Source organism: Gallus gallus, chromosome 2, assembly GCF_016699485.2.
Source record: "Gallus gallus isolate bGalGal1 chromosome 2, bGalGal1.mat.broiler.GRCg7b, whole genome shotgun sequence".
In the NCBI taxonomy this organism is placed as follows: Eukaryota; Metazoa; Chordata; class Aves; order Galliformes; family Phasianidae; genus Gallus; species Gallus gallus.
In genome coordinates, this window is record NC_052533.1 from 38569207 (window position 1) to 38592702 (window position 23496).

Sequence of the window (23496 nt, forward strand, 5' to 3'; positions counted from 1 at the left end):
AAACCCATGGTGACATAAAGCTTGAAAATGAAAGAACAAAACTCCTAACCTTTTGCAATCATAGCTTATTCATTTTAATGTGGGAAGCTATGTCCATAGAGGAACTATCTTATAAGCATTATCGACACATTATCTATCTTCTGTATTTGAAAACTGTCAGTCACGCTCTGTAATGCCTAGATCTAGTGTGTCTATAGGAGAAACCTAGTAGCAGATTAATTCACAGACTCACAGAAAATGGTTTCAAGACCAGTCTGGACAGGACTTTGAGCAAACTGGCCTAGAGGAAGGTGTCCCTGCCTATAGCAGGGGGATCGGAACGAGATGATCTTAAAGGTCCCTTCCAATCCAAACCATCCTATGAGTCAGGTTGGACTCTTCTCACTGGTGAAAGGTAACAGGATGAAGGGAAATGGCCTCAAGTTGAGCCAGGGGAGGTTTAGGTTGGATATCAGGAAAAACTTCTTTACAGAAAGGGTTGTTAAGCACTGGAATAGGCTCCCCAGGGAAGTGGTTGTGTCACCATTCCTGGATGTGTTTAAAAACCATTTGGATGTGGTACTCAGGGACATGATTTAGCAGAGGGCTGTTAGAGTTAGGGTAGTATGGTTAGGTTGCAGTTGGACTTGATGATCTTGAAGGCTTTTTCCAACCTAAGCAATTCCATGATTCTATGAATCCGGATAGGTCAACACTCAGCTCCCCAGATCAAACTCATTCTCTCTTTTGTACGTGGAAGACCAAACTCTTACAAAAAGACTGTTTTGTAACGTACTTTGGCCAAAATGAGCTGAGTTTCCACTGAAAGATTTATTGTACACTTCTACCAATTAGTATTTTCAAGGGTAAACAAGCTCAAAGTCTTGGCAAAGGTCATGGCTTGGACCTAATAACAATCAGCTTGGTTTTATCTTGTTCTGCAGTTTATATTGTTACTTACACCTGTTATACCTGTGGGTGTGAAATGCCACCACATGAAAGTACTCACGTTTTACACCCTCCTTCACTTACTTTCCATAAGTGTATATAACTATATTTCTTTCAAGATAATATACCCAAAATGTTTTGAACCAGAATATACAGATGAGGGTACCTCATTTTAAAGCCAGGTTCAAAGCACTCCTTCAAGCCTGACAAACAGAAGTTTTTCTCCATAAATTTTCCTTGATTCCGTTACACGTACAGTAATCCACCAGAAGAGAAGATGCATAAATAAAATTAAGTTACTATCTTTTTTTTTTTTCCCCCAGGGATCTTTAATTTGATGTGTCTCCACTGCAATAAAACTCTTACCTCATTCCACCTGGAATAGTTCAGTCCAGACTACCTGGCCTGCCTTAGGGTACAAAGTCCTGAGTGAAACCGACAGTGAAAGGCTCTTAACCCCTTCATTTTACAGTGGTTGTGAGCACAAAACCATTCAACACGGCCAGTAGTCCTCTAATATCTTCCACAGCTTTTATGAGACAGGGGGGAAAGATAAGTCACAGCAGATCCAGAAAAGTATCACAGAGCATTTCAGCTTACCACATTCATAAATATCAGGGGACAAGTCCTCAGAAGCCCTTGCCATGCACACAGAGACTGTGTGTGGCTTTGCACTGTTACTGCTCACCCCCAAAACAGCTTAAACTCAGATGTTCATCCACATCTGTGCTGCTGTGAGTCCATTCCCATACTGACAGGCATTAAGGCAGTAGAGGCAACAATAGCAATGCTGGGCGCATCTCATCTAGCTGTTCTCACCAGGGTGAGTGTGGAGATGGTACAAGATAGGAAAGAAAGGTTTATGTATGAGAAAGCTTAGAGGGCAAGCAAAACACAAGGGTAAAAATAGTCCTCTTATCTGTAAGAAACTGAAAAATCATAATAGAAATACTTTCAGTGATTGTGACTTTACTGCAACACTTGTCACATTTGATAGTTTTCTAAAAGGCTACACTGTCCATTTTCTTCTTGCAGAAACCCAAGGAATAGCTTTCATGTAAAAAATACAGAAAGTATCTCTGTGGTTGCAGGGAAAACCATGAGAGCACAACCCATAACTGTTCAAATCACAAGAACATATCACTGCATGAAAAAGCCACACAGTTTTATAACAATCTCATGACTCTGGGAGGCAAAACTTACAGTCGTTTGGGTGCTTGGCACTGGTACTACACTGGCTCCACTGCAGTTTCCCTTAACAGTGTGAACTTGCCTTCAGTCCCTTTGAATGTGTGCACCACCAGCAGGATATAATTCCTGACATTGCCAAACACCTTTTCTCCTTTCCACGACACTGCTTTTCTTAGCTTTTTCACTCAGCTTTAACTTAAAGCAGACAATAAGAGGCTCATAAGCGCTGTAGCCCTTTCCCAAGAGCAGGCTATCAATTTGCATGAAAGCAAAAAAAAAAAAAAAAAAAGGAGAAGGACTCATCAAATTGTCATCGCATCTGTACAGAGCTTTAAAAAAAAAAAAAAGCGTTTTCTTTTTCTTTTTCTTTTCATTCCTTTTATTTTTTATGGTGGTTTTCCCTGAAGCCTCAGCTCTCGTACACTGTTCAGCTGTTGCTGTGTTTCTGACGGAGGCCCTGTGGATTACAGGGGTCCCTTTCTTGCTGAGACTCTGTCACTGGCAAAAAGATAGAAAGCTTCCAAATGTTACTGCATGCTGCATTATTTCTCATTTTCTCATCCATCATGTGTTTTCAGTTATGTGTGTATGTTGTTTCTTTGAGACTCTTCTAAAAGCTTTTAAACTTCTCAAGCTTTCAATCAAACACTGAGCTGAACATTGTACAGACCTCCATTCTGACAGATCCCAAAGAAAAGGGACAGAGCTGTTTGTAGCAATCAGGAGCCCACGTGTGTGAGCGTGCACACAGACACACGGAGAGCTATGGGAAGCTTTGCAGGAGGAAAGACTGCAGGAAGGACCCATGAAAGCTGAAATTTTCACAAACACACAATGCCTTTCCTGCAACTTTGGTTTCACAGTTTGTCACTTCTAATATTAGTAAATGACCACAGAATGGCAACCAATGTTTTTGAGAAAAGAATATATGAACTTCTATGCATATATCACGAGGAATTAATCTACATGAATCCCAGCCCTTTTCTAAGGGAGTAGGCACTGCTGTCCATCAAATGAACTGTGGTGTATGCTTATTGTAGTAACATCGTATTTTTCTGCCAACAGCCTGTCATTTCTTTTTCTTTCTACTTTGCAGACGGCTGGTACAGAAATCTGCAATTCAGTGACTGTCCTAGATTCATCCACTGCTGCACTGTTAAATCACACATTTGATGGAAAAAGACAATCTAAGTGTTCAGTTCAGCTATGAAGGCTCAGACACCAGATCCAGCTGTTCTCATGCAGCATGTTTTAATAGATGATACAAGCTTCTGACAAAAAATAAAGAACAACAAAAACAACAAAAACATCTCCCAGTGCTGCAGTGCATTTGACTAGAAAACATTTTTAAAAGCATAACTTCTTAATTGAAGAAATGATTCAAAACTTTAAAATCTTAAACTCGCCTTGAAAGATATGGGAACTACCTGCTCCTTCTCTGCAGAGCAAGGATGGACCTCTTGCCCCCATCTTCTTTGTTGCCACCACTAAAAGGTCTGATTCCAGCAGCAGCTTCTATGGAGCAGCTCACACTCCTCACAGTCAGAGAGACTGGGGCTACACTGTGCATCTCTCAGAACTATTCTGGAATAAACACCGTGAAAATTAACTTCTCCATAAACTTTTCTAGAGCATATTTTCTCTAGTTGTAAACCTTTCCTTTCTATCACAACCAACAGCTTCAGTTCCCAAGCTACCGAAATATAATAGGTGCAGGGAAAATAACATGCCTGTGCAGACCTTGTCCCTACCACTATCATTTCACTGGGAAAACAGACAGCACAACACATTTCCAAATCAGAGCCTTAGGTAACCACATACAGCTTTGATTTGTAACGAGAGCATCCAGGTTTGATTTGTAATGACAGCATCCAATCAGCTGTTTAGAAACGGCAACAAATCATTTGCAACAAAAAGCTCTATTTTGTTTCCCATTCAAAGCCAGTCTGGGAAATGAATGAAAAGAATGAAATGTTGCTTGAAACACTTTTACAAGTGCTGCTTCAAACCCAGCCAGAATGACCCTACTGTATTACACTGATTTGATCAATGCTGTCCTTACAGGCGTTGCTGCCAGGAGGGATATTGCACCTCACCTACCCTGCAAGGACTGATAGCCTAAACAACACCGGGGAAGATGTTAATCAGACTCCTTCTTCCAGAGAAGTCAGAAGCTGGAGGGCCTGGCTGCTGCTTTGAATCCTGCTTTCCTCTGGGTTTCTTCACTGAGTGCTTGCAGCTTTTCTTCAGTCCCCATTACTCCAGAGGGAAAGTGTTGAATGCAACACTGGCTGCAGAGACGAGCGCTCTCTCTGGCAGAGGTGAGCCCAAAGGAGCCTGGCCCTGCCTGGCAGCGGACCCCAGGAGCACTCAGTGCTGTAATAAATAATGCAGGGCAAGTAGAGAGGAGGCATGAGACGTGGGAAATGTGATATCTCAGTTCTGAGGCCCAGGTGGACCAAGTTGGCAGTCTTGGATAGAAGCAGAATAAGTGTGAGAAATCACTCATCCTTAATAAATACTATCTTCATAGGCCTTGCTGGTTGTGAGAAGCATTCAGCTTCAGCAAGTCACTGAAAACAAAATGTGCATTTTTTCACTTCAGAGGATTTAGGATTTGATTAAGTACAGAAAGAGGGAGCTCAGCAAGTAAAAGGACTAGACTCTCACTTCAGGGAATTCAGGTCAAGCCCTCTGCGAAATGAGTTCATGTCTCATCTCTGCGTCTCCAGTAGATACTAGCCCACATCACAAAACCACTGTAAAGGATTTGGCACAATATGGCATGTCTGAGGATCCCTGGTCAGAAAGGCGAGGAGGGAGGGAAAAGGCTTGGCCTGCATTAGCGCAGGACTGCGTTGTCCCTCAGCTGCAAAAAGCCAGTCTGGGGAGGTCCAGACAAGAAGGGCTGGATCAACTTTAACCTGGAATCATATCTGTTAGGCAGAGACCATCCGAGTTTTATTTTACACTTGAAATCACATCCTTTCCCACCTCTCTAGAGATGGCAGCATTGAAGAGGAAGAGGAAGACCAAGATGCCCTGCATGGATCTGTCTCTCAGAGCAAAGGGATGATAAGGGATATCAAGCCAACATGGGTGAATCTGTTACCATGCTTACCTGCCATGGGCCGTGTCCAGCTAACATCTAGTCAGCTGTGTTCAGGTCCTCTGGCTGTGTTGTGGCACAGAGACCACTCTGCAGCTACAGCACAAGCTCACAAAATCTCAAATACCGTGCTGAATCCACAGCTGTGTGCAGCACTTGGAAAAGCAAAGGCATATCAACAAACCTGTGTAGTGAGGGCACTTAGATTAAAATATGTCAATGATGCAATATTGACAGGGGACCCAGGAAAATCTGGTTTCTCCTTCTCTCTCAAAGGCTATTTTTTTTGTCTATCCTCCTAGTCTCCTCAGGGTGTGGCAGGCTCGTGGCAGCTGCATCTTAAACTTACCTGGGTATATCTAAAATTACCTTGAGCACAGACATGCTCACAGTGCATGGCAAAATTCACTTTTGGGTACGATGTGACCACAGAATCATAGATTTGTAAGGGTTGGAAGGGACCTCTGGAGACCACCCTGCCCAAACCTCCCTGCTAAAGTAAGTTGCCTATGACAGGTCGCACAGGAAAGTGTCCAGGTGAGTTCTAAATATCACCAGAGAAGGCAACTCCACAACCTCTCTGGGCAGCCTGTTCCAATGCTCTGTCACCCTCACAGTAAAGAAGCTTTCTCATGCTCATATGAAACTTCCTGTGTTCCAGTTTGTGTCCATTACCCTTTGTTTTGTTGCTGTGCACCACTAAAAAGAGCTTGGCTTCCTCTCTCAGTCTCCTCTCAGCTAAACAGACCCAGGTCTCTCAGCTGCTCCTCAAAAGGGAGGTGCTCCAGGTCCCCCATCATCTTTGTAGCCCTCCACTATGCTCTCTCTAGAAGTTCCCTGTCTTTCTTGAATGGAGAAGCCCAGAACTGGACACACTATTCCATATGTGACCTCACCAGGTCAGGGTAGAGGAGCAGGATCACCCTCCTCAACCTGCTGGCCATTCTTTTTTAATGTACTCCTTGATACCATGGGCCTTCTTGCCACAAAGGCACACTGCTGGCTCACGGCCCACCTGTTGTCCACCAGGACACCCAGGTCCTTTTCTGAAGAGCTTCTCTCCAGCAGATCAGTCCCTAACCTATACTGATGCATGCAGTTATTCCTCCCTACGTGTAGGACTCTACACTTGCCCTTGTTGAACCTTATAAGGTTCCTCTTTGTCCAACCGTCCAGCCTGTCCAGGTCCCACTGAATGGCGGTGCAGACTTCTGGTGTGTCAACCACTCCTTTCAGCTTTGTATCATCAGCAAACTTGCTGAGGGTAGGCTCTATTCCTTTATCTTGGTCATTGATGAAGATGTCGAACAAGATCAGACCCAGTACCATTGCCTGGAGAACACCACTACTTACAGGCCTCCAACTAGACTCAGCTGCTAGCAGCAATCCTTCAAGCTTTGCCATTCAGTCCATTCTGAATTTACCTATTTTGCAATCAAAAATGTGAACAATGTGTCTGAAGATATTAGTTTCCTTGGCATCCTCCCCACAACTGGTATTTTAGGGCTATTCTACAATGCAAGTTTACGCAAAATTATCAAGGTTGTGTTTAATTCACACTTTTAATGGTAATTCTAACTAGAAATAGTGCAGTTCCCTGCTCATTAACATAAAGCTCAAAACTTTATTAAACACATATTACTATTAGGGGTAGTTTTAATGAGATATATTCTAAACCGTTGAGAAAGAAGATGCAACAATTAAACACCATTGTAAATTAAAGCAAAGCACACTGTAACTTTAAGTTAAAAAAAAAAAAAGTCCGTATTTTCCCTCATTTGATAACTACCTATGTTTGGTGTACTAATGCAACTGAAGTAAAATGTTTTAATACTGAAGTCTTTTCAATACATTACAGAAAATGTTCTTGACCATCGGACTGACTCAGAAAGATTCTGTAAGTACATCCTTACTTCTAATTACAAGAGCAGTATCAACCAGTGGATATTCTTCTAAGTAAACACATTACTTAACAGTTCTTCAACAATACATTTACAGTGCTGCTTCAAAAACATGTAGCATTTCTAATATTACTGCTATTGAATGCAGTTTTAAATTTTCTGAAGAGCTGCAGAATGATTTGTTGGCTTGACAGCATATTTTTCCTTGCATCTTTCTTATTTAATCCTGTCCGTTATTGCAAGGTCTGACTTCAAAGTATTTATACTCATTCACTCCTATAGAGGTACATGTAATTGCGTTTTAAAGTTCTGCTACAACAACTGCACAGATGAACTAAGATGCATTTGTACTGTTAGCCAGTTTGACACTCTCTTGGCAATTGTGGAGGGCTCAGTCTTCACAATGTAATCTAAGTCAGGAGGAATAAAAATAAACCAGATATGCAATTGCTATGGAGTAACCATCTCACATAGGAAAGGTTGTGAATTTGGATGTTTGTGAGCAGCGTTTGCTTAAAAATAACGATTAGTTTACTCCACTGTGAAAATAAGCCAGCACATATTTTTTTCAGGTAATACAAATTTTCTCAGACTTTATAAGTTGGTCACCTTTGAAGGTCACCATCTGAAAGTTTTGCTGACTAAAGTATCTCACTGAACTCATATGTTCTGGATACAGAGCAGAGTGGTGTGTTAATTAAAAATAATAAAAACTCATAAGCAGGTGGCCCTAAGTTCCAGCACTTTATAATTTTGACTGTAAATGCTTCACCGACTTCTTGACAATTATGAACAGGTTTACGTTACAGATGTGAGGATGTGCAGATGCCCTCTAGTGGAGTGTTTCTGCGAAATTTCGGCAGTCATGCCCTGAAGATGTTGCCGAATAGGAGACCACCTGCCTTCCTCTGCAATGCCACGCACAAGGGAGATAAAACACGGCGCAAACAGAAAACAGAGAGCATGGTATATATAGCTTCAACTCTCAGTAAAGCCAGCTTGAGGCATGACATTGAATCAGACAGCTCTGTTCCGGACATACTGCCCTTTCAAACTTCATGGAATAAAAAACACCTCAAACTTGACCAAATGTGACATAATCTCCACGTCTTCAGAAAGGTTGTGTTTCCCTGTGAGTCTTATTCTTCCTTGACAATTATTTGTCTTCTTTGCCTATCCATTCCCTTCCAACACTGACCGCTTTTCCATGACAGGTCAGTTATTCATGAGAAGCAACCTCCTACAAAGAATGGCCATCAGCTGACAGAGTGCAGTGACCTTGACAAGAATGGGGAACAAGTCATTCTCTCCTGTGAAAAAGGGTCTGAAGAGATCTTCAAATAATGTCAACCAGCCAAAACATCAGCAATGGAAAAAAAGGGAGCTGGATGGAAATTTTTCCCACAGGTCTTTGTTGTAGGTCAGCTGCTGGTGGGGTTATTATCTGGCTTTGTTTACTTGTAGAGCAGCTGAAAATATAATCAGAGCTAAGTATGAGCGATCTATATATCTGCTCCTAGCAGTATAAAGCAGATAGTAGTTTACAGTTCTAGCCACAAAGGCATACCTGATGTGTTCACCCAGTATTTAACTTGTTACCACTCTATGACAGTGGAAAGAAGCTGAAAAATCCTATCCTCCACACTTCACCTACTGCAAGCAGGTACCACTAACATGAATATGCATGTTCAGGAAGCAGATTTCCCTGCTCTTACAGAGGAATCACTTTAAGAGTCCTGGAAAATGTTAATTACTATTTTTAGCAACCTCGGCCAAAAAAGCAAGGACAAAAATATCAGTCCATCTTTGACCCTCTCACGCCTTCTGTGCTTCTTATCCTGTCTTGCCAATCCCAGCCATAAGAAGAACTTCTCTTGCAAGCATAGCTGTAGCAGTTAAAGAAGTGACTGCAGTTGGAGGCTCTTCAAATTAGCCTGACTCAGCTTGCATTGTGAAACAGAGGAGGACTGTTAGTGCAGCTGATTATTCAAATTCTGCACAGGGTTTTAATGAACAGATGGTGCAGTGATGTCTTACACTACATTAGGTGGCTTTGTAAGAGCACTCTTAACTATGGCCTTAGACTATAAACTTTATCACTAGATATAACTAGATTAGATATAACTAGATTGGCAGTTAAGATTACATTTTTTTAACTGATGTTGTTTGTTCCCAGTGTATTTGGAAGACCTAAACACTGCTCTTTTTTTTCACCTAGAATACAATCATTTCTGGAGCACTTACAGTAAATGTAAAGAGAGGTACTCACATCTGAATCCTGGATTGAGGATCAGTGGTCTGTCCAGTCCAGTATCTTGTTACATTATCAGTCTATCAACGACGCCATTTAAACTAGGAATGTAAAATCTTTTATAGATAACCACTAAAGGTTTGCGCAGCATCTAGCACAATGATTGGAGCCACTAGTGCTATCAAACAATAAATTAGAATTCTAGAAGAAGAGAGAATTCACAAGAATGTATGTGAGGTACTATCAAAGCCAGAATAAGCCTCTGAGGAGCTTTTTGATGAGAGAGGCCTTAAGATCAATATAAACGATACAGATGAATTGCAAATGTTCCTTTCTTTGAAAGCAGCATCTCTTGAGAACTGAGCAAATGCTGTGTTCCTGATACCCTCAAGCCTTTAAAACCATGTCCTTGGCAATTTGGTCTGAGCATACCAGAAGATGAGGTTATGAGAGGAACCTACATGGATTTAAGATTTGCTCTGTCTCTTTCTGGGAATGAATCATTACAGATGACCAACACATGGAGAGGGGAGGACAAAGGCCCCTGAGGTTGTCAGACACTCAAGGAACGGTGTTATGAAAGCAGACATCTTATAAATAATTATAAAAAAAATCTGTTCCGTTCTTTCACACTGACCCCAGATGGGCAAGCCAGCCCCTTAAAGATGGTCTTTCTCTGCTCAGTCAAAAATAGTAAGAAAATGAAGCATTTGACAAAGAATCCGCACGCATTTGCAAAATACATTTTTCAAGCCTAACCTAAAGTAGCTGCTTAATAAAGTATTTAAGTACATAAGCTTCAAACCACTTGCCTGCAATTGTTATTATACAGAAAGTTCATTACCTCTTTTACATTTTGCCATTTACAACTATTTCTGTAGTAAGTGATTTTTGAGAAAGGAGCAAGAGGGAAAACCACACAAATGCTTATTACAGCAGGGCAAGAAGCTTTGCTGTAAACAGACATACAACACTAGTTGTGATTGTGTTGGTATACTTCTAGCTGTGAGATCCACCTTTCATTATTTCAGTTACAATTTCAGAATTGTTCAGTAAACCCCCGTCTCTCTGCCATCAACAGACATCAAGGCTACTCATTGCACAAAAGGATGAGCATTCTCAGGGAGTTTTTTTCAGGGCATCCTGATCATTTGTCTGGTTGGTGTCAGTAGTACCTATTGTATTTTTTCACTTTCATATTGATTTTATAAAGGTTTTTTTTTTTTCTTTCCTCTTTTTTCTTCTTTTCTATAAACTCTTTTTCTCTTCCGCATTCCTACAGAGACTTTCTCTGGCTATCTCACACACCTCTCTCATGCATTCATTGTATGTAACAGCCTTGGTGAATGGAACTGAATTCAGGCCAAGAAATTCTTACCTTCTCCCGGGTCCCATGCCACCAGTCATGCAGTGCTGCATAACCTCTAACAAACAAAAACTCACTATTTGCAACCATGGCACGGCTTATCTAGAAGCACTAATGCAGCACTAGCTCAAGGGGAGCAGTCTGCAGGGACAAAAGTTAGGGCTGGTTAATAGCAAATAGGATTTTTCCTGCTTCAGACTATGCTCTCAGGCTTTTAGAGAAGACACTAGGCTTCCAGAAATGCAGACAAGTTATTTTAAGCAGTTCCTATTCCTTGGTCTCCCATTGGGTATAGCTACAAGCAAGATGCAGGGTTATGAAGAGATAGCTGTGCTGCATTTAGACATGTTAACTTAGGCACCAGTAGCCATGTAAGCACAGCAGCATGCAGCTCAATGCAGGGCTAATTTGCCCTGCTGCTTGTTTAACACCAGCTTGAATAATTCCACAGTGATTTGCAGTAGCCATACTCAATTTCAACATCAGTTTCAGCCAGCTACAGCTTGCCCTCCTGTAATTGAGTTGCATACCCTCCATGTGCACTTGCAGATTTAATGGCTATAGGCTCTTATTTATGGCAAAGCAATCTGTCTGGCTGTGGAAGGGGATTAAAATTTCTGTTCTTTGGGCATTTTAGGGACTGCCAATGAGAGTGAGAAATCATCAGTATTAATCTAATTAGCAAGTAAAACTGTTGCATAACAGTAACTCCAGAGGAAGCCTGTATTTAGTTATTTGCCCCATCTGCAGCATCCAGCCCTGAGACCAGAGGGGTTTAATCCTGCGGATTAAACCTGTGTACCGCTTCAGACAAGAAAGAGCTGTAAGAACCATGAAAAGTTGTAAGAAAGTTATTAAATGAAGGAAAAAATTAATAAGAGTTCTATCAGACAGACTCAGGACTGGGGCACTGGAAAAAGCGATATCTGTCAGCAGGTTGTGTGCTGTTTATGGGATTGCACTTACTGCATCCAGCCTCAGGAGTACAAGAGACTGGGAGGGAAGAGCCATATCTCCTCTGAAGGGAATGGCCACTACAAAAAATAAAAAATAAAAAAAAAATTAAGAAGTGAAGATGACTCAGATTGAAAAGTCAGAATGAAGCAGAATTCAGAAGGGCAAAGCCGCCACAGAGCCCATCAAGCGAGTAATGCAACCACATGTCAAAGCCAGAGGCAACTTCACAGCCACCAGCTCAACTGACTGCCTCAGGACTCATGCAAAGAGCCAGATGCTGTGTCTGGGAATCCATCCTCCACAGGTCGGCATCAAGGTCCCAGGACTGTCATCTTGAGAAGAGGAGCAGCGAGTACAATACAGTGACATAAAACAAAAGTTGAACTGGACTGTATTTGGTTTTGTCTGTTTTTTTTTTTTTTTTAACTGCACTGAGTTATAAATAAAACACCTATTTTTGACATACTTTTGCATTGCTACATGTCTGTCTTTGCTCATAGTAAGAAAAAGAGAAGCCTTTCAATAAATATTCAGAAAGGCCCCCAATTACGTTTCCCAGCACTCATTGCCTCAGGCTTGGGAGCCCAAGGAAACCATCCCCATGTTTTCCTTTGCTAAACAAACCCTCAGATCACAGGATGATGAGGCAAACAAACCCCTCCCTGTCCTGCAATAGAGATAGGCCAGCAGAAAGAACATAAGAAACATTTACCAAGTGTTCCGCCTTGCACTTTTTAGATAAGGCAAAGAGAATCTGAGCCATTCTTGATTTCAGTAATCAAGAACTCAGCCAATGACAAATACAAAATCTACCTCAAAGGCAATACCCATTCTTGGAGGCATGTCCATCCGGGAAGAACAAACTTTGAACAGTCAAGTAAAAAATGCCACATTATTTACAACTAAAACAAAAAATGTAACAAAGTGATCAACTCCAAAATGTTTTGCCTGATATTTTAACAGAATCACAACTCAAAGGCGAACTCAAAGTTCACCTTGCAAATGACTCATTCAAAGAATCATGTCACTTCTCTTTGTCATTGTAAAATGTACATCTCCTGTAGCATTTCCAGGGATGAAATTTGCATTCAAAATAGGGAAATTGAGACAATTTATTTTTTAGATCTGTAACACCTGGTATGGGGAAACAGCTGTGTTGTGTTGTGCTATTTTCAGCTATTTTTTTGGGCCATTTTTAGCTTGGTAGGTTGGTGCTGAAGGTGATGTCTGAAGATGTGACTCAGCATTCCAGTGAAAGAAATGCAGGATATCTTGCATGAATGCAGGAGACATCACATGCCTGGGATTTGGGCAAAATTTATTCATGTGCCACACCTGGGCTACAAAGATTGCTTCCTGGAACAACCTGGCTAATCATCTTTGCATAAAGTAAAGTGTTGCTTACCCATAATTACACATATAGTTTTGCTGCTTTGTGTGAACACATATGGTGTATTATACATAATACACCAGACTTAAAGTAGAACTGCACAAAAGGAAACTTTGGGAGATGATGCCCTAGAGCAGCTCCATCCAGCAGGTGGTACAACAGGCAGTGGTCTTTGCTGAGAATCCCACAGGAGGAGAGATCCTTGTGTCCAAAATAGAAATCTTCATCCTAGATGCAAGAAATGTTTTTGCTTCAGTATCCCCATAAGGAACCCCTCAAGTGACTACGAAGCAGCAGGCTGAATCAGACTAGATCAGAGATGATGTGGCAACAGCGACAGCACTGCCTGCTCAGCAACTCCCGGAGCTGACGTCTCAGGGTGGCAGTGAGTTGCACTGCACAGCCAGGGCTGGCTATACTATAATCTAATTTACTGAAGATGCTGTATGCAAGTATGTCTGAACCTGGGATCAACAACATGAGGCGAAGTTGCATGAAAAGCCTGCTGAAAGTTTAAAACAGACAATAAAGACAGAATTCACTGACCGGCTAAATGTTCTGTTGTCATTAGGAGGAGTGTACATTGATAAAAAATCCATGAATTCAGTCAGGCTGTACGATTCATATTTCTTGTTAGTTGTGCCATACTGCTCAGAGTAACTGCTAATGCAGTTAACTGCTGAGACATTCCTTGTGAAGATAGATACTTTTTACTATTTAGATATAGTTACAAAATAATTCCAACTTTCACAGATTCAAAACCATTAATCAGATTGTTTATGCAAAGAATTAAGAAACTAAGTGTGTTTTGTAAAGAATTATGTAACTGAGAGATGACCTGACTGCCCTCCTGGCTATCTATACGAAACAAACCAACGTACAAAATAAAACAACAACAAAAAACCTTAAAATAATCTGAAGTAAAATGAGGAGAGCTTTAAAAAGCAAAACCAAGAAAACTCAAAACAATTACAAAGATAAATCTGAAAAACATGAAAGAAAAGAAATTGTTTGAAAATAAGCCTCCATCCATCTTAACACTGAATCATTTATTTTACTATAGTTACAATATGAGTGACAAAGGTACTGATACCTTTTCTGTTGATATTCCTTCAAACTCTTTGTTATTTCAAAACCACAGAATTTACCTCTCTGCACAAAGACGAGTTAGGACCACTGTGGAGTTGATCTTAACATGAACTTCTAATGAATCACCTACACAAAATCCATCTAACATGTTGTGTCCCTAAAAGTGAAATTGCATCAGCAATTCTGGTCTAACTGTAAAATACAGCTTCAGAAACCCCAGAAAGGTGCTCCAACATTTAGGGCTTTTTTTCATGCTCCACTCATGACTTTACCTGTCACATTTTCTCCACAAAAATAACACCTTGTATTTACATCCTTCTCACTTATGGGATCCCTTCAGAATGTTCATCTGTGATCTTGAATGTGTATTAAGCATGTATACCTAGATACCTGTTCTGCACATACTTTTTCACATGCACTTAACAATATTCTACATCTGTCTTATCCTGAGTTCACTTGCCACATGCAAATGAGAAAAATGCATATTTCAAACTCATTATTTGCTATAGTTTTCTACAGTGTCAGTCCTGCTCAGAACAGCAAGACCAAGAAGAAATCATGCTAATAAAATATTGGAGCATGGGAAGTGCTAACACATAGCTAGCAGAGAACTGGTATCAGCAAATAAGCTCCTTTATCTGTTCAAAATTCACTGTTTTAAATAGTTTTATCTAATAACTCAAATCAGCGTGAATTTGTTTGTGTGTCACACAGAGGATGATTTGAACACAACAAGCCATAGATTCAGAGAGGTTGCCTATCATGAAGACATTTTCCCCCACTATAGATGTATTGAATGACCTGTGTTTGCAGGATTCAGATGAGACAGTGCTCAGTCTAAAGGGATGGAGCCTAGGTTAATATGCCAGGCTGTCAGTTAGGCTTAGAGCAAGCCCTATTCTGCGATTCCTGCTGCTAGTCTCCAGTGGACGGATAGGAAGGTAAGAATAATAACACTTTCACCAGTGACAACAGACTCACCTTGAGGATGTCAATCTGGGCCTTTAGCACTATATAATGGCTAATTTCCATCACAGGATCTTTACTGACAATGACAGTCTATTCAGCTAAGTATCTGATCTAGGGTAGCAGTCTCTCAACTACTTGTCCAGGCCATGGTAATTTTGCTGTATACACAGATCAACTAACCAGTAGAGTTCCTCTAACCTTAACACACTCCCAGCAGCAACCACAAACGCATACATGGAGCCCCAGGGTGCTCAGCATGAAATAGGTCCTGCATAACCATGAATAATGTAAAGTCTGTATCTTGCTCTGCAGATAACGTAACCCAAGAGTGAGAATGTCTGATCCAGCAGTATCAGATAATCTGCTCATGAACATGCTCAGCACCAATGAAAATGGGAACACACCCTTTTCACCAAGGCTGTCAAAACATGGCTATGTATCTAAATTGAAATAACTGTGCTGCATGTCCTCCTTGTGCTTTCTTATGCAAATTAGATTAAAGCAACAGTGATGTATAAACTAATTCTCTAGTCACATCTCTATTTGTTTTGTGGACATTTTGCTCAGTGAGCAAGAAGAACCTAATTAATTCCTTCAGGTTTTAAACACAGAGCTATTCACTTTCAAGAAGTGAAGGATTCTAAGACTTTGTGAAATCTGGGCACGCTTCTTCAAGATATTTAAAGTCCACAGTTTGCAATTATGAACGTTTCTTCTAACAATCAAGACTCAAAGATGTTTCAGTTGAGTCCTGAAACACATTCACATGGAATCAGACACAAGACACATTTGAAATGGTAGGGTGCAGTAAATACTATTTAAAACTGTATCACCAGAAGATAAGTGCTTGGCTGAGTGGCAGAGCAAACACTTAATAAACAGAACTGTAAAAATCAATTTTGATGTTAATCCATAAATGGTAAAGGAGCTAAATGTATCACAATAAATTATTAGGAATAGTAAGATAAGCATGAGCTTAAGAAAGTCAATTATATGATGTACGATTTGTTCAACAATTTTAAATTGAGCGTCATGTAATTTCAAAGATTATTTGATTCACATCTTTACTTTATCTCCCACTTTGTGCTCTGTTTGCTCTTCATGTGAATTAATTCCACAATTTTAATAGTGTTCAGTTGTGTTATCCATTACAGATTTAGCACAAATCTCACAGTACCTACTGTTCTCTTCATACGTCAAATTTCCAGAGCCAAGTGATCATCTAGCCATCTCAATGCTCTTTTATCTGTGAAGAAAAAGAAGAGAATGTTTCCACTGTTCAGTACAGAAACTAAATCTTGCCATTGTCCTAAAAGTACTCTAATTTACTATTACACAAAATCTAATGATTTGGATACCTTAAGTCATGCTTTTTGAATGCTGGGAAATATGACATAAACTCTACTATTGTCAGTTTTTTAGATAGCCCGCTGGATTTGTTTTAGCTCCCAATAGATAAAACTGCATTAGCTTCCAATGACTTATCTGCATCAGAATCACACTGAAATAAATCCAATTAATTTCTTTAAAGACTCAGTTTTCAATGAGTATGTGAAATAAAACTATCCATTATTCAGTCTATTGTTCTTAATTAGCTACCATTCCTTTCCGTCATCTTAAAAGAATATTATTGCCACATCACTTAAAAATTAAGTATTCAACTTCAAAAACACAGGAAAATTTTTCATACCTTGAATAATTTTACCTTTCAATGATGGAAGCTAGAAAGTTTCCCTGTAATTCTCACACTTAATTATGTCACTGATTGGCTGCATCCCTGACTGGTGCCAAAATATAACAAAGGTTTCAAATAAAGACTAATCTATTCAATTAGGTAGAAGTGAACAGTGTAGAGTTTAGAAAACAAGCTGCAGAGAACAGAAACTACAATAAAGGACAAAAAGGAGACAAGTATTTTGTTTGGGAGTGAACTGCCTGCAAACAGTGGATTGGTGTTAAATCCTGAACTTTAGTGAGCGGGTGATGAGCTGGGTTCATCTAACACCAACAAACATGATATAGCTACAGGGCATTTCACCCTGGTTAAATACCAGATGAATTAAAGGCTATTGCCAGCAGCTGTGATGAATGTCACTGGGATGCCATCTGATTGCTCTCTGAGTTTTATGAGTGAAGTATGTCGGCTCCTTTGTTAAGGTCAGCATGTATTTCTAATGGTTCATCTGCAGGGCTTTGCTGAAGGCACCAGTGAGAACACAGGTGCTGGAAAATGTCTGTTTCATGCAGCATGGACTGGAAAAAGCAGGACTGAATAGTGTCAGGAGGAACTTTTGCATCAACATGTTTGCAGCATGGAAGCAGGACTCACAGATAAGGACATAAACTGACAGACATTTGTGGATGGGACAAACCAAAACAGACATTTTTTTTAAACTTACATAAACAAGTAACTTTCCTTGAGTTACCAGCTTATGAAATTCAGAGACACTTGCACAAATTTTATATAAATGCATTTAAAAAGAATCTCAGACTAAGAAAGGACCAAGGTTTGCGTGTTTTTTGTTATCAATTTTTGAGACAGTGATTCAGAGAGGGGATTATGCACCTTTTAACCCTCCTCATTTAGTTTGGGGGATTATCTAAATTAATCTCAGTGCTCGTACTCCTCTGTTCTTTTCTACAGTGAAGTCTGGACTTCATAGCACTGTAAAATTTCAGCTCACTCTCTTTCTCACCCACTCTCAGATCTTCCTCCTTCAGTTTGTCTCTACTGTCAGGAAAAATTCCTAAATCTTTATTGTGATCAACAGTTGTATACCAAAATAGATACCTTAAAGCATCTTATTTTTCCTTAGCAAATAAATAAGTAGCTAGATGCATTACTTCCCAGAGAACTCCCATCCACTTTTAAGATTATTTTAAAAATAATAATAGATAGATGTTTCCAATGAGATGAATGATCTAGCTGACTCAATGCCAGAAAAACACGTTCTCTTTAATTCCCCCATCTTGCTCCCTAATTGTATCCTAACCATCTCTTGAGATAATAGGACAATTAAGACTTTGTCTATACCCAAAAGTAACTCTAATCCTGAATGTGGTACAGGTAAGTATAGACCATCTGGAACTCATATTGATCAAATGAACTCACTCACACTTGCCAAAGTCTATCACGAAGAAATTGATGGTAACCTGGTCACAACCACAGGAGAGCTACTGTACGCACATTGCTGGTTATCTCATTAAGGTTACCATTTTTTGGATGCCTTTAGCTTTCTGAAAAAAAATTGTGAATTTGAGATAATTTATTTTTCAGTGTGTAAAATATGTTTTTCCTATTGAGAGAACAATGAAAAACACGGAACAGTAAAGTCAACAATTTCAAAAGTAATATTTAGTTTTTGATGTTTAAATTTGTGCACATTCAAATGCAGGTTTTTTAAAGCTGTTTATCCACTGCATCACTGAGAATAACCAGCAGCTACCCAAATCCTGCAGTCTAGAATTTCCTTCTTCTAGTCCAGCGATTCATGCAGAATGATGCCCTCACCCTACACACATATAACACGTATGTTATTAACACATATGTTTTAGGACAGAGCTTCTTGGATCAGAAGATCATTGTTTCTTTGTTTTGCTGAATCAAATACACACTGTCAAACAAAGAACGTGCATGAATATTTTGCAAAATTGTGCATTCTTGAAGCAGCATTGTTAAGTATCTGCTTTTGGGTGCCTAAATTGATGGACCCTCTAAATGCAAGAAGCACAAACAAAAGGACTGCTCATGGAGCTAATTACAGAGATACTATGAAGTGCCTGAAATTATTTGGGAAGCAAGTATGCATGATCTGTGAGTTACCAGAGATTTTTTAGAAATGGTCCTGTACAAGGGACCTAGGCTTGTCTTCCTTGTAAGCTCTATTTAGAACAAAAATGTTCTTGCAGTAAATGCAAACCAGTGTTGCAACATATGGCATTAGTGTTGTGAAGGGCAGAAGAGAAGGTAGTCTGTGTGATGTCAGGTTGGCCAAGGGAAGTTAACACAGTGTGGCAGAAGCTGAGAGAAGTAACAAGATCAAAATCTCTGAATTTTGTCTGTATAATCATAGAATCATAGAATCACAGAATGGTTTGGGGTGGAAGTGGACCTTTAAAATCACCTGGTTCCAACCCCTCTGCTGTAGGGAGGGACACCTCCCACTAGACCAGGTTGCTCAAAGCCCCATCCAGCCTGGCCTTGAATGCTTCCAGGAAGGGGGCATTCACAACCTCACTGGGTAACCTGTTCCAGTGTCTCACCACCCTCACAGTAAAGAATTTCTTCCTAACATCTAGTCTAAATCTACCCTTTTCCAGTTTAAAACCATTTCCCCTTGTTCTGTCACTACCTGTCCTTATAAAAAATAATGTCAAGTTGTGCTCATTAGCTCTTCATAGTAGGTCCACAATGTGCTGCATCTGAATTTTACCTGAATGTCATGTTCAATCTTATGAAATAGGTTAGAGCTAGATCATTAGATAAGATCTATTTAGTATCAGTAGATGCAGAACACTGTTATGGTGCAAAGAAGGAATCTCTCTGTTATCAGCAACACTTCCATGTTTAGTAAGAAAGTTTTTCCTTTTCTGAGTGCAGCTCACTACCAAGAAAAAACAAAACAACAAAACCAAACCAAACCAAACCACAACAAAACAAATAGAGTACTGATTAGAGAAGTCCCAAGAATACCACAGGTAGCTAGGCAGCTAAACATATATCTATATAAGTAGGTAAACTTACATCTGAATTGAAAAGAGTGAAATTGTGACTCAAATTCAAAAGCAAAACTTCTGATCAATGTCTTTCATATTAACTTTTCATTTGTCTTTGTTCTGTTGCTTTTGATGTATAATGAAGGCAAAAAGGAATGATTGAAGCACAAAAAGAGGGGAAGGAGAAAAACAATGAACTCCCATACTACACAAATATCCATACACAATACAGCTTTTAAAGAGCAGAAGCTAAACTTGAACCATGCCAAAAACTCCTGAGGAACCAGAAGTACTTTTGGCTTTCCCACAGGTTACCTCACTACACTCTTTGGAATTAGGCGGAGGAAGATTAAGGTTCTCTAAGTCAGGAATCAATATGGGTTATTTCACCATGCATTGTGCAATGCTTTAAGGAGATGCTGGAGTGCAAATATGGAAGAGTAATGCAAATACACTGGCACTGATATCAGTATGATGCTGGTGCAAGAGATGCTGGACAAAACATAAGATCTTCTAAGAGGTGAAAGCAAATAGAGGGAAGATTCTTTCTGAACTCAACGTTCCCCTCATCCTATCACGTGACTTCGCTGTCTGATGATGGTTACTTCCAGGAAGCTGTCTGCAGAAATGGGGTGGGGAGAGACACATATCAAAACAAAAGTAAAAATCTCTAAAGAATGCAGAGTTTTACAGTGTACCCATTGTTGGTGTTATTCTGTCCCACTGAAACTAATTAAAAATGTTATTGATTCAGCAGAATAAAGCTGCAACAAAACTAAATAGTTATGAAAATTTGATTCTTAGAAGAAATGCAACTTAAATACTGAGAGGGCAGTATGAGTCTTTGATTAAAAAGCAAGGGGTAGCACCCTTTTTTCTTACTGCCAGTGAGTTATTTCTGAAAAGGAACTAATGCTCGGAAATAAGTAATCATAGTAAATCAGCACATTTGTTAGTCAAGACAAAACAAACAAAGAAACAAACAAAAAAGATCTTCTTTGCTGTCTGACTCTCAGTTCTTGAGACAATTATGGCAGTTTGCTATTTGTATGGAGAAAGTGTGGCTAGGAAGAAAAAAGGCTTCCCCTCCAGAGGACACCTGTTCTGAGAAGCTCTGATAAATTGAATATGCATAGCACAGGAGAGGCACTTGCAAAGTGTTAAGTAAATCACCTAACAAGTAACAAGGGAGGTGGGAAGAGGAAGAGCGGAAGGATAGAAGACAGACAGACTACGGGATAAATTAAAGCATACACAGAATGCCATAATGAATATGTACATCAATATTTAAGCTACTTGATCTTTCTGCATTAGAATCATGCATTTCTTTCACAGTTCCCATATGCAAATAATGATTTTGATTAATTTTCCCACAATTCCAACCTGATTGAAATGATAAAATATCTTTTATTTTAATGTCAGTTCATTTCAGATCCAAAGTGATTACATTTGCTGTCTTTCCACATTTGTGACTTTTCAGAATTTGCATGTTAAATTTCAGTATTTCATTCTGATTATATTACATCCATGCAGGAATCATTTTAAAATGGAAAACTTTTCAGTTAAATGACAATTCAGTTTGTTGAACAACTCAAATAATCTTCCTACCTACAGCAGCATTTGGAAAAAGTCAGAACACCCACAATACAGCCTAAGTTCATTGTAGCATCATAAAAAGTTATGTGTACTCCTTTCATTTTGTGGATGATACAGTCACATGTCGAAATGAGACAGGACATGAACAAGACTGATTTAAACATGGTTGAGCTCACACCTGAGATGCTCCAATAACTTGCCATCAACCAAGAGAAGAGATCTGCTTCCCTTTCGCTCCACCAATAGCAGTACCTCCCAACCTCATATCACCTCTCCCAGCCTTACAATCCCACTCTCTGGCAGCAGACCTGAAGTTAAGTTGATTCACAAATTAAGAGGTGAACTATTAATACTTTTACTGCATAATTTTCTGTTGGTTCAGTGAGTTCAATTGCTGCAGCATGGGTTCAAAGGAACACCAGCGTTTGTACATGGAAGGGAAAGGGTACAAACAGGTCAGCTTTGGGTAGTATTATACACCTTCAAAATTTGGTGCAGTTTTTGGCTCCTGCTGTCATTAATTGCTGTGGTCTGTTAAAAGAGAACTCAGTTCTAGAGTTAGTTTTCTTTTGTGCAATATCCTCAGCACTTCCAACTCCTGCTAATCTCAACAAGAGAAGAGGGCAGTCAGCCCTGGGAGGGCTGGGCAGTCAGTGATTACACGCACAGAACATCTCCCCTGACAGCAGCAAAGACACCAATGGAAGAGCACCAAACAAAGCATTCTAAGTCCATCTGTGTGCTACTTGTCCCACACTTACATATGTGCTGCATTTGCACGTCATTTAAAAAAGTAATATCTGTGCTCTTTTCAAGAGAAGATATGACTTTTTTTGTTGGTAGCGTGCTTGTGCTCTGCTGGAGGAACTCTAGCCAACCTGAGATTTAGCACTGACTTCTCTTAAGCGCAGTAGGTAGGCCAAAATTTTCACATATAACACCTGTATTTAGCACCAAATTGACATGGAGGACTACATGACAGCAGGATTGCACTAGAAATTTTTGCTGGTAAAGCAGCAGGTAGCACAGAGTTGGTAAGAGGTGTGATTTTAGTGCAGCATCACTAAAGTCAGCATGAGTGCTAGCAAAGACAATTAAAAAAATGCTTCTTGCCTGTAAAAGCTTATTTAATTCTGGGAATTGATACAAATGTCATTAAAAAAAATTGTTTTACTTATAGATGTAAAGGTCGACATTCACTAAACCAAGTGTGAGGTCCTGCACCTGGGTCAGAACAATCCCAAGCACAGATACAGGCTGGGTGGAGAATGGCTAGAGAGCAGCTCCGAGGAGAAGGATTAGGGCATGTCGGTTGATGAAAGACTTAACATGAGTTGACAATGGGCACCCGCAGCCCAAGAGAAGATGCATCAAGACCAGCAGGTTGAGGGAGGTGATTCTGCCCATCTACTCTGCTCTCATGAGACCTCACCTGGAGTACTGTGTTTAGTTCTGGGGCCCCCAACACAAGAAGGAAATGGAGCTGTTGGAGCACATCCAGAGGAGGGCCACAAAGATGATCAGAGGGCTGGAGCACCTACCCTAAAGAGGTAGGCTGAGAGAGCTGGGGCTCTTCAGCCTGGAGAAGAGAAGGCTCTGGGAGCACCTTACAGCAGCCTTCCAGTACCTGAAGGGGGCCTACAGGAAACCTGGAGAGGTACTTTTTATAAGGGCATGTAGCGACAGGATGGGGGAAATGGCATTAAATCGGAAGAGTGTAGATTTAGACTAAATATTAGGAAGAAATTCTTTACTGTGAGGGTGGTGGCACTGGAACAGGTTGCCCAGAGAGGCTGTGGATGCCCCCTTCCTGGAGGCATTCAAGACAAGGCTGGATGGGTCTTTGAGCAATCTGTTCTAGTGGGAGGTGTCCCTCCCTACAGCAGGGGGGTTGGAACCAGGTGATCTTACAGGTCCCTTCCAACCCAAAACATTCTGTGATTCTGTGATTCAGTGGCTGCACAGCTATGATCACATTGTGTCAAAAAGACATGTCTTGGACCAGATCAAATCATGGGAAAAGGGACTGAAGGA

The 23496-nt window shown here is 40.2% G+C and overlaps 1 long non-coding RNA gene across 9 annotated transcripts in view; it reads right to left on the reverse strand.

Moving 5' to 3' along the window:
* The window catches only part of LOC101749416, a 130836-nt gene that overhangs the window by 40937 nt on the left and 66403 nt on the right, over positions 1-23496 (reverse strand). For all 9 annotated transcript variants that reach the window (XR_005857805.2, XR_005857804.2, XR_005857802.2 and 6 more), the window contains one exon: positions 16328-16396. This is a non-coding gene — a long non-coding RNA (uncharacterized LOC101749416). The remainder of the gene's footprint in view (positions 1-16327; positions 16397-23496) is intronic.